The 12,608-nt window shown below is 41.4% G+C and overlaps 1 protein-coding gene across 1 annotated transcript in view; it reads right to left on the reverse strand.

Moving 5' to 3' along the window:
• LOC119654514 (zwei Ig domain protein zig-8-like) overlaps nucleotides 1-12,608 on the reverse strand; it is a 570,111-nt gene that overhangs the window by 278,219 nt on the left and 279,284 nt on the right. The gene's annotated exons all lie outside the window — the stretch shown is intronic.

A 12,608-nucleotide genomic window follows, 5' to 3' on the forward strand; every position in this document is an offset into this window, starting at 1 on the left:
ACGAACGGAGTGGAGAATTTTCTTTAAGGGACTCGAAATATTGAATATGAGAGTAACGATTAATTAAGCAGACTACGCTCCCTGGTCTGTCAAGGAGAGTATTTTCACTATTTGGATAGATCAGAATCTAAAGAAATCAAAGCCAAAGAACTCTAGGCCCATTGGGGGACTGTAGGTGGTAGATAAATGATCTCAGAAACGGTCATGCAATGAAAATTTTAAAGCAGTTCAGTGTATTCTATCCGAGCTGAGCGACCATCTTGCTAAAAAGAATAATACATGCTTGAAGATAATGGAGAACGAGTGTGGCTTCAACCTGCAACAAACAATACAAAAGAAATATTAAATTTATGAAAATCTTGGACACATACAAAAGTAATATGGATAATCAATCTGGAACTAAACATAATGATTTAAGCTAACTATCAGGCTTCGATCTACAACGAGCATACATTTCCAAAAAGAGACAGATTTAGTTTGCAACAATTCATGGTACCTATTTCTCTATTTGCGAACAACCTTAAGACATTTATTTTCGATATGGTCAGTAGCGACCACGTGCGACGCTACCTTCAAAAGGTCGGAAAAAAACGGGGGCAAACGTTTACCTAAAGAGGTTGGAGGAAATATAGTTGCGAGTTGTTAAGGACTACGTCGCAGCCAGGTTCACTCTCACAAGTTCCAACCAACCAACCATCGGTTCGGAGATTGCAGATTCTCTAATTCACGTCTTTTTTGGGACCGACGGATCTTTTTGTAATGCAAAGCGAAGTAACGTCTGAAAAAATGGAATCACATAAGGTCAGATGAAATTTAAGGGGGTCATTCCGAGTGTGGGATCCACGGAATCGAATTTTTTTTGGCATCAATTGTATCTAGATATAGTGTAGAATATATGAGTAAAGTGATTTTTTGATATTCGGAGTCATTCGGAAATTATAGTGTTAAACACGTGATAAGTCACATCCTAGATTTATGTCGATCGCTGTAATAAAGCTCGTATTTGTCGGTCCGAATGACGCTCGAATGACTTCGCTAAATGAACAAGAATTGAAGCCAAGGCCGTACATGTGTTTCTTCAAGAAACCTAAGGTCTATGGACTAGGTATAGCAGATCAGTTAAGGTTTTATGGCTAAAAATCGCATTCTATTTTTTAAATACGTTTTTCTCGAAACCGCTTGTTGAAAATCGGCTGCCACCATAGCCCAAAATCTATCCATCGAAATTCTTTGAAATTTTCAGGACTTATTCAGAACAAATTTCTACGGTCCGCAAACTAGGATAATTGAAGAAGCCGTAAAAAAATGCCAAAATTCAAAAAAAAAAGTTTAACGCAGCACCAAAAATTTAGTTTCTAATACTTTTTAATGATCCTAGTTTGCGGACTGTAGTTAGATATGTACGTTAAAATGCCGTTTACTTTTCCTCTCTTAGATAATCACAGCGCCCTCTAGCGGGGCAGCAGAAAAACAACTTTTTTGGAGATGGGTGTATAAATTGCTCTATATTTCAATATCGAACTATGTGATCGGGCTGGAAAAATTACTATGCACGCTCAAGACATCAATAAACCTATGGTGAAAAATTCGTATTTGCATCTTTCTCTAGTTCTTCACAAAAAAATTCTAAAAAAAGTCCAAAAAAACGACCTTCAAACGGGATGACCCCCTTAACTATATCATTTTATCACCGCCACTGACTGCAAAATCGTTCCCTATGAGACCATCGCCCCGAACATCGACCGTTGATTGCTCTCTTCCGAATTAAGACACCGATAAAACAATGTGAGGAACGCACTTATTTTAGCTAGGTCTCCTTCCATCTACCCGCGGGGTCCGAAACCGCGCGTTCCTCACCTCTTCCGTTTTCTGCAGTTTACTTTGGATTGTTGCGTAATTCTTCTCGTAAGCTTCTTCGCAAAAAATTTCCAGGTGATAGCATTTTACTTAGAGTTTCCTCTAAGTTCCTCCTTTCTTCCAAAAACCGCGGGCATTGAAAGAGTACGTGCGCTGGGTCCTCCGGGACCCTATCGCAGCTTGGAGAATCAGGTAAGGTGTCCAATTTAAACCTATACAGGTATTGACAGTATCTTCCACTGCCAGTGAGAAAGTGGTGGAGATTATAATTAATCCCCCCATGTTTTCCCTCCAACCACTCCCCCATGTTAGGAATCAACCTGTGTGTCCAACGACACTTGTTTGAGTGGTCTAATTACAGATGTTTCCCCTTTTTTCAAGATGTCGATCAACACTATTCCTGAGATGACGAACGCTGCATAATCTGAGATGGCCCGGAAGGCAGAATACACCTCTAGAGGGCTGTTCTTTTGTAAACCGTACTCAGCTTGTACGCGCGAAATTAGATATGCAGCGCTGAACCCCAAATTGGGACCGCAAACAGCAAGATGGAACTCACCACCCTGGCTACAAGCAGCATGCAAGTATGCGGCGGACTCTTACATTCAGCATCATTCTTGTTAGAATCATACTGGCGGTAGATGCCTTTTCCCAAATAAACTTCACTTGTAACTCAAAACTGAGGTTTGCATCTGTCACCACTTCCAAGTATTTGATGGCTGGCTTGGAAATGATGATATAACTCCCAATCCTAATCCGACCGAAATTTATCTTCCGGTGCTTGGTGGTAAGAAGCGTTTCTGTCTTTTCCTTTGCAAGAACCAGCCCAATGCTAGCCAACGAAGCCATAACAGCACTAATTGCTTTGCATGCGTTCAACTCAGCACCTTTGAGATGCATGCAACCACAACCAGTGCAATGTAGTCGGCGTAGCCCACCTCTAGAACCGGAAGATTAAAAACGTCATTGTAGATGATGTTCCACAGTATTTGGCCCATTACGGAGCCCTGCGCCACATCCGAGGAAACAACGTACTTCTGAGGTGCATCATCGGTGTTATACCAGAGCGTCCGTTCCCGCAACTAGCTGTCCACAATGGCAGCGAAGTAGGAGAGACCCCAGAAACTCCTACATACAGCTCCAATTGGCCGAATTCAATGCATTTCTCACATCCAGGGCTACTGCCATGCAATATTTGCTGGTACTACCCTTTCTATGAATTGCATTTTAGCAAGCCAGTAACCAATCTGATGGCATCAATTGTTGATCTGGCTATACGGAACCCATGCTGTCGATTTGAAAGGAATCCTTGGCTCTCAAGAACCTGGAATAATCTATTACAGATTACTCGCTCCAGTATTTTTCCCTTAGTGTCGAGAAGTCATATGGGTCTTTAGGAGGGAGGCTCACCTGCCTCAACTTCTGCCTCTTCTATGCTATAGGGAATATCCGCTCAGACATGGATAACTAGGTTTGACGATGACCTAAACCCTATCCAAGCCAGGGGCTTTGTTTTCACCTATTTTGATGCAGATCTTCAACAGCATGTCTACCAAAATTGCGGTCAGCTACCCTCTCTTGCTGAAGAAATAACCACTGGATGATTTTCAACAAGATAGTAGGACACGAGCTCTGCGAGGATGACCGGCCTCTGAATCGTCGCATCACAACTCTATAGGTGATCCCCCAAGGGTTTACATCCATCTCAGAGGAGAGCTCCTTAAAACGTTCTGTTTTGCTCCGCTGTATGGCAAACTTGAGATTTTTCCGGGTCTGCTTTTATGCATGCTCTTTTTGCGCATGATCGATCCAACCTGCGCCCTGTGGGCTGTTGTTCTGGCTTGATGGTAGGTTGACCTGGGGTCTACAGGGGAATGTGCATCTCCTAAACATGGACGCGTCACGTGTCTTATGGTGTCCCTCTCGGATTTGGATATATTGTTTGCCTACCATGTGGCTGTCTTCTTAGTTCGAGGATAATTGATAATCGCTGTGGGTGTAGTCCTCGCGAACTTGCCAAGTCATATAATATGTCAGGGCGAGGCTAACAAAAATCAAGTCTCCGATTGAAGTAGACCCTCCTTTCCGGAAACTACTTATATTACCTTCGTTTCCCAGGAGTATATCTAATTGCTTGAATGGCCTCTAATAGAATTCGTCCATTTGGATTATTCTCTCTGTTTACCCATTCCATTAAACTCGCCAACAATCACCTTCAATTTGTGACTGAGCGTAGCAGCTATACACATACACGCTGTTTGTTTTTGGTCACACAGAGCAACTGGCCGACTCATGATGCATTGTATAGATTCCGTACCGCAAGCCTATGTCGCCGCTCCACCAATCGAGTCTGTGCCCCATATACACTAGTGATGGTACCTGTATAGTTCACTTATGATGGCAACTTCTATCTAACATTCGTGAGTGGTCTGGTTAAGTAAATCTTGAGCGACCCTGCAAAGATTGAGGTTTATATGAATAAACCTCATTTTTTCACTGCAGTCAACGCCTTCCTCAATTCCGGCAATATGCCGGCTATCCCTTCCATTCTTTTCTTCGCACAATAGGCATTTGGGATCACTATTGCAATTCTTGGTAATATGCCCTCTCCTCCCCTCTCCCCAAACCTTCAACATTTCTTCTCGGACCGATCAATGTTGTCGGTGCATGGCTTTAACTGCGCAACTATTTTCGCACCAAGCTACATAAAGGGTAGTACCTCTATGCCGGCACTTTTTTCTCGATAAATCCTGACTTGATCACCCTTTTTTCACCGTCACCCTTGGTCTTTAATGTACTTTCCTGACTTTGGCCGTCTTTGGCACTGGTAGATATCGGAAAATTGACGAGTTCCTCCTGAATGGTTCAATCCCTTGATCTTTTGAGTATCTTCTACAATCCTTCTTTTTGGACAGATTCGATGGGTGTCGCAACTGCCTTCGTGGGCCAGTGATTTTAGTGTTCTTGGTAAGGCCTTGCTTCGCTTGAACACCTCTTTTTCGAAATCTAAATCATTTAAATTTAGATTTAGGTTCACAGTCTGTCTGTCTGTCATACCGCACCGCAACGACTGTGCCTACTCAAATGAAATTTGGTGGACATATGGGAACTATGAAAGCCTACACATACAATAAGTGATATAAATTTAGGTGGAGGTTAAGGGGGGTGTAACATTTTTTTCCACATAATGTACCAATATGGGGTATCAAATGAAAGACCTCGATTAGTACTTTCACAAGCAGATTTTAGTTTTGAAGTAAATTGAAAGCATAAACACTAAAAGTGAGACGAAAGTCATTTCCGGAAACTACCCAATTAACAAATCTGAAAAAATCCGTATGATGCGCTTATATTAAATCTAATCTGCTCAAATAAACTTAATAATAAAATTGACCGGAAAACCCCTCTTAAGATCATCCCAGAAATTTCAAATTTAGTAGCAGCATACAGATATCCCGCATAATTCTGCCAAAGTTTCATGGAAATTCGGCTATGAATATCAGAGATATAGCAGCTGTAACTTCTCAATTTCGCGCGAATTCACTCCATCTTAAGCCAATCAAATAAGATGTTGACGTCATATTTAACGAGAATAATTAACATTCGAATGAAAGTTTATGAAGAATCTACTTCCCCCTAGCCTTTTTTGCGTCTATTGTAGGCAAACTTCTCCACATTTACCAATAATGTTGAACTCCTAGTGTGAAGCGTATCAGACTGATTATCAATGTTGAGCTTTCCAAATGTGTCAATGGCTCTTTAAATAATAGAGAACAATTAAATTTGTAACTAGGTACACACGGAACTGGCATACACTCATCGCTCCTCTCGTAGGGAAACACAAAACGTTTTACACCTGAAGCAGGTAGCTTCTGGTTTCCCGACTTGTTGCACATTCAAACGGACGAGCCATTAGGCAAATAAACTTAACAGCAGGTGGTTGTTTTTTCATGGTTTACTTTGGTACTGAGCACTTTGAAGTCAGAAAGTAACTATTTTTTTTCGTATTCTAATCTGTGCACCTTTACCTATCCTTGAGTAGCTAGATTTATTTTCAGGACGAATAATATTGTGAGGGTCACTTTGTCCCCCATCTAAATACTTTCCACTCCCAACCATGCTTAACTTCGGTGCTCGGGTAAAAACTCATTTTAGCTTCTGAAAACGAGACCTGATACATATATTTTAAGCCACACTTTCGCATTTTCTGAACAATAAAGCAAATTATCCCAGTTTCGGAAAGTATTGTTGAGCCTTTTCATTTTATATGCCATATGACAATATTTAAAAAAAAAATTTCCAATTTCCTCTACAAGAACTCAACTTAGCACAAAATCAAGCGCTCCTTGCATGCAAAAGGTTTGATCGATCAGATAATCTCTCCTAATTTCGTCGCAACAAATTGATCCACTTTCCAATAAGATAAACTGATATTGAATCAATCTAAATAATTTTTACACAAAGCCTTAAAGGCTCCGCTAAGTTCAAAAGGATCAAATTTTCTTCACCCGAAGTTATTTCAAGATTTTCCCTTTGGAAAAGTGCATAACTCTCTGGGTTTAACACTGTCTCCGTGTTTTCTGTCTAGATTTCCAATGGAAAACGAACAGAGCGCAACAACCCCTTATCATCCATTTCACTAACCCCGCAACTTTCTCTAAAACATTTTCCCGATTTTCCTCAATTTACCTTACCCTTTAATTTCTTCGGTCTCAATTACACTCTAATCCGTTTGCATGCTCAAAGATAAATTGGTGTGAATAGTAATCAACGACAAATGACTATTTACAAACTGAAGAATTAACTCCTCATTAACGATAGATTTATTTGAACTGAAAAGGACTTCTCATGTCATTTACCCATTTGATAGTGGTGTGACTGTAGAGCTCCGAGCGGATACGTTTTTCCACTTCAAGAGTGGATTTACACTGGGGCCAACACTTCGCACACTCACACATACAATTCACAGGTTGCTAAGTGGTTTGTAAACTATAGCAATGAAATGAGTATGAAAAGGGTTAAGACGGGTTAAGTCGGGTCATGGATTTGCGGTTTTTCTGAGGAGATAAATGTGAAATGAAGATTTACTACTTGTCCAATGCTTATCGGGTTTAGAGTAGATGCCTTGAGTTTCTTTTGATTTCGGAGAACCAATTTTAATGAAATTCAAATGGATTCACAAAAGATACATTTTTTCGAGAGCAGCGCTTACGAGTTGGACGCCTACGCATTAGCGGATATTTCAAACAAAGAGTATTATTCTGGAAAGAACAGCCATAAAAAAGGATAATTCGACAAGGCGAGCTTTCTGCCCGTACGTTTACGCATTCCATTACCCCCTCCTTGGAGATGAGTTTGGAACGAGTGCATATCTTCGTCTGGTGTTATTGACAGGGAAAGCTCAATGCTCTCGAGAATTCATCATTGCTATTTTTAGAAGCGAAATGAAGTCACTCAAGGGATGATAAACAGAACTTTCTCCATTCAGAAATACGATTCGACATATGTACAATTGCCTTGCATAGGTTGGGAATATTGACATTTTCAGGCCAAAAGGACTTGATTGCCTGCTGAATGGCAGGTTTCTCATGTTAAGAGCCATTTTGTTATCTCAGCAAACATCATTTTGATGTCCTGTCGAACTGATGGATGTCGGGCAAGACTCAATTTCGTAGCATTTTGTTCGCTTCGATATTCATGCAATGTAATCAATCTTCAACTAAAGTTTGGTGAGATAGAAGTTGTCCGATTTGAGAATCCCATGCTGAATATACTCAATGTCAACCAAGAGTACCAAAGGACAACCCTAAAGCTAAATATAGCACGAACCTACCATATGCCTTCGTCCTGAAATCTAACTTATGGTCTTAGTCTATTTTATTATTAATGATGCATGTCGAAGCCATAATTGAATTTTTGCAGAAGGAGCCAAAGAAAACATCCCCTAGTTTTTTGACATTGAAGATCGAGGTAAGAGAAGGTATAGCAAGGAATTAGGTAGTGGGGTCGTTGGAGAGAAAAAGTAGGTTTTAAAATTGAGCCCAAAAGTAATTTACTGTGCAGGAAAGTGAATCGAAAAGGAGGTTTCCATTGGAAAATCGCAAGAAAACTTTTGGGAGGAGACAACTACAAAAAGGTTTTCTTCAACCCACTTTTCAGTGCTTGTTTTCTTTACCTGTAGCGACGGGATATTGTAAACTCACATCGTGCTCCTAATTTGTGTTGCTGTATTTGTTTTTCTCGTCCACAATCTATCCCTAAGTAGAATAAGTTCGCGAGTTCACCTGCTCCTAGACTATGATCCTTATTTCTCTAATGAATGCAGTGTTATGTTATTTGCGAAGTACGTGACCTTACCGAGACATGAACCATAACTGGTCATTTGAATAGGTTAAAAATAAATGATTTAGTAACCTGAAGCCAATATCTAAATGAGGAATCGTTCGTAATATCATTCTAGTACCAAATTTTGGAGGTGAAAAAAATGCATACCGTTGATACGCCAAAATTATCAAGGTGGCATTAGAGGTCTATCCATTTGTGGAATTCTGCGTACACTAGATAAATTGCTGGATAAATTGCTGCATCGTATGAGGTCTTTTCGCAGTAGAAATCCCACACCGTAGGAGCCCCAACTCAAAGTTTAATATGAACCTACCGGGGTGAATGTAGTCAATTGTGGGTTATTCTTAAATCAGAAAACTTGTTGACCTTGTTGTTGACCTTGCAGTTACGCCAGCACCTATATGAAACTCTTTAGAGGTATCTCGTCGTCGTATCTCGTGCATACATCTGTGTTAGCTACTAGACTAACAAATGTGAGAAGTCACTTTTGAGCACTTCAGTCTCTTTCCAAATATACAGAACCGTGTCTTATATGGTGTGCGCAATCGAACTTTGATCTGAAAACCCTAAAAATTTGAGCAAACCAAGAGGATTCCTATTCAAGCGGGAAAATCAGAACGAAAATAAAAACAAAATGGCTGGCCACCGCGTGTGGAGTCGGAAAATGCGAAAATTGTGTGTAGCGATCGTGAAAGAAAAATCCATGACGAATCATATCCTTATCCGTGGCTTCTTTTGCCACAAGTGTCGACGAGATACGACCTATAACATATAAAGTTGCATTTGCGGTAAGCCTAGGAGAATAGTTCGATGAAAAAGCCTCAAATAGAAGTAACATACGAAAATAAGCCAAAGTACATGTTGGACTAAGAGGAATTTACTGTAAACCCTCGTAAATCTCAGAATTAAGGGGAATATAAATGGTGAATGACTGCCGATAATAAAGCATGAAAGGATCGATTCAATCGTAAATTGGATAATCATGTAATTAGGTTCATTACAGGAAATAGGATGATAAAAAGATCATCCTGAATGGACGAAAACGACCTAGAGGCAAGAGCTATCCCAGCAACCTAAAAAGTTGGTGAAATTGACCGTGAAGGTCCGTCTGCAAAGGCTGAAGCTCTATCAAAGTGCTCGGTTGACACGTTATTGCACGCCTCTGTGCTAGCCAGGCTCGGGAGCGCCTCGGTGTTAGCCAGGCTCTGAGCGCTTTGATCCCTGACGTGTCATTAGTACAAAATTAACGTGGAGATAGGGATAACAAGCTGTCATCCATCAACTGTGCCTTTCGTTCAGCGAAACAGTCTCGATAGGGACTTCCCCCTATCACGTGATTTTTGGGCAGAGCATGGTCACCCATGGGAGTACCTACGCCCTTTTACGACAACTGAACGCCTTGCATGATGCGATCTTAGAGGTCTGTTATCAGGATAAGCTTGCTACTCTGAGAGTAAGAGAGACACATAAAAGGGGTTACAAATTGCGATCCCGAGCTCGTGAATTTCAAGTCCGAAATATCGTCTATGAGCGGCTCTTCAACTTCAGCAGTGCAGCAAAGCGGTACAATGCCAAACTGGATCGGAAGTTCGTGAAAGCGAAGGCCATCGTTAGAGTCGGAACAGTTCAATACGAGTTGGAGGTTGTAACCTGGCCGTTGCTCACGGGAAGAACCTCAAGGCCTAACTCACTATCTGGATCTTTAGCTGCCTTTCCTCGTAAAGCACGCAGATACTCAGCCACTTACCAGCAGTGATTATCTCACTGGTCTGCAGCTGTCTTTTCTCGAGAAGGGAAGCCCAGCTGCCCTGTAGTGACCGCGGCTACGGGAGGGGAAAGGAATCTCAGTAACCTCTTTCTGAATTAATTTGCTCAAATAAAGGATTTCATAATGTACAATTACCCTAATGTTCACCGCAGATTGCAGATTATTGAATACATTCGAGCGAATTGATCTTGACAGAGGGGAATGATTTACTGCATCCGCAGCCTCACGCGCATGTTGCTGCAACATGAACTCTCGGGGTTCAACGGAGTTCAAGGCGAGCGTAGCGGCATGGGGACCGGTTTGTGGGTGGGCAGCAGGTCCACGGCTGGTGGGATTTTTGAAAGGCGATTCGTACCTGGAACAGCCGTGAAGGCAACACTGTGGGGAACGACCTACAAAATTTTCTGGAGCCAAGAATGGTAAGCATCGAGGGAGGATGAATTGTTCCTTTTGAAACGTTTCCAAAAGTTCTATTGAGTGAATTATTGTGAATTCGTGAACCTCGTCCGCCCTTTGATTCGAACAGTCAAAATTTGAAAATCCCGAGTTCGTAGGGTTCTTGTCATGCTGTGCGGTTTGCCGAAAGCTAAAAAATCATGACCATACCATCGAAGACGCTTCTGTCGCAATTTTTCTATAATCGGAGCAACCCCATATCGATCACTGATACTCTTGTTTCGGATGTGATCAAGGCATATCATGCCACTAGTCCAACATAACATCTTCGTCTCCTTTACCGCAAACGCCGTTCTTTTATAGTCGACCAACACTCAGAACAATAGAGAACGACAGTATGGACGACATTGTGATAAATTTTAGATTTGAGACGTTCGTTGATACGTCAATCACAGAGAACACCAGTTGTGAAACGCTACTTCATCCAGGTTGCGCTAACGCGTGAAGCAATTTCATGGCGAACATTGACCCCAGATATTAAAATCGATCAGTTCAAGGCAGATCACTGCAATTGACAGTGATTGTGCCTGTTTCCATATTGGAAGTGGGGTACTTTCTTGTCATTGGTGCAACAGAAACGTTCGATATCCTGTGTGTGTTGCTGGATCTTTATAATGAACCGCTCGGTCGGCATTCTTATAAATTTGATTAGCCAGCGTTTTATTATTCGAAAACTTGTGATAGAGGCATTTTTTTCACGGAGAAAATTTCCAGGTATTTCAGGCTTAAGGCACGGGCTGGGCTTTCATATGAAACCCCCTAGATAACAAAAAACTTGGTTGTAATTTCTCCAAGACACCCACCCGGAATGAGAACATAGAGTTTGTAAAAGGAAGGCCAAATTAGGTAGACACCGTCCCAAAATCGATCCAACCTGGCAAATACTGTAATTATCCTTAACGCAACTTCTTCTATTCACTGAAATCTTTCATGCTACACCCGGGAAGAGCATTAAGAGAAGGCTGCTAAGTTCAGTTATCGATTCCAACATCTTCCCTTGACCCCCACAGGCATTTCTAACAATTCTGGGATTCGCCAACCAATAATTAAATCCACCAATTTTTTTGCAATTCTCTGGTAAGGTTTTCATATTAGAACTCGCCCCAGAGTGTGTAGAAAGCTTATGAAGCGGGAAAGGCAAGATCTTTTAACTTCAGCCTTGATAAAAATCCTTCTTCTCTTATCGTGCTTCAAGCGGGGGGTAATTGTGGACAACCGTGGTAAAGTTCGAATTATCAACCGATATCCCTCTCTAACCCCGTTAAAAAACTGCGGCAGTCAGCTATCCTTAAAAAGTTGCAACGCATCAGATAAATAAGCTTATATGTGAGAGAATCATTGCCGCGATTTGCAAAGGGGATTACAGAGAGGATCGCCTCCCTTATCCCACACCCATTTTCCACCAGGAGCGTGCACGATAATTTTTTAAGCGGTGATGATCGTTAGGATTTAAGAGGGGTTAAAAGGGATCTTCCTGCTGCTAACACATTTTCTCTTTACGCTCGTTCCGTCAAAATATCTTCCATTTATACACCATATACTCGTAAGGGGTGGGGGTGATAAACGCAACTTCCCAAAGGCGCTAGGGAAAAAGGCCCCCCACCCTCCTTTTTCCTCCGGGGATAGTGCCCCTACCATAATCACATGATAATAGCTCTACCTCATTACTTGAAAATGGGGGTGACCATGTTTCTCTATGTTTTATATACCGCTGCCAGTCTCTCCCCTTCGGAAATACGGTTGAATATGCAGAAGTCACGATGGAATCAGAAAAACCTCACTTTAAGGCGTTATACTTTTCTAATAGGGCTAGCGGAGACCATAACGGGTTCTCATAAGGTTTGAAAAAAGAACCTCGCCTTCTGCCTCCATTAACTTCCCACGTCCTCCCGGAATGGAGTTGGAAATTCAACATTTACGAACTATTCCTTTATGCGAGAAATTCAAAAAGATCCCCAAGTTTCATTTAATTCTGCCAGAATGCAAGCTAGATCAGAATACCCAACCTGACAGCGACCAGAACCTGAATTTTAAAGGCGTAGGACTAAAGCCGCAGTAACACTGAAATATCACCACAAGGTTCTTTAACGTTTTATTGAAAACTAAAAAATCATTGCAGCGTCTATCTACTGCTACTCGTCCATCTGTCTGTCATACGTACTTTTCTCAGAAACGGTTATAG

The sequence above is a fragment of the Hermetia illucens genome, chromosome 1 (genome assembly GCF_905115235.1).
Source record: "Hermetia illucens chromosome 1, iHerIll2.2.curated.20191125, whole genome shotgun sequence".
NCBI lineage: Eukaryota > Metazoa > Arthropoda > Insecta > Diptera > Stratiomyidae > Hermetia > Hermetia illucens.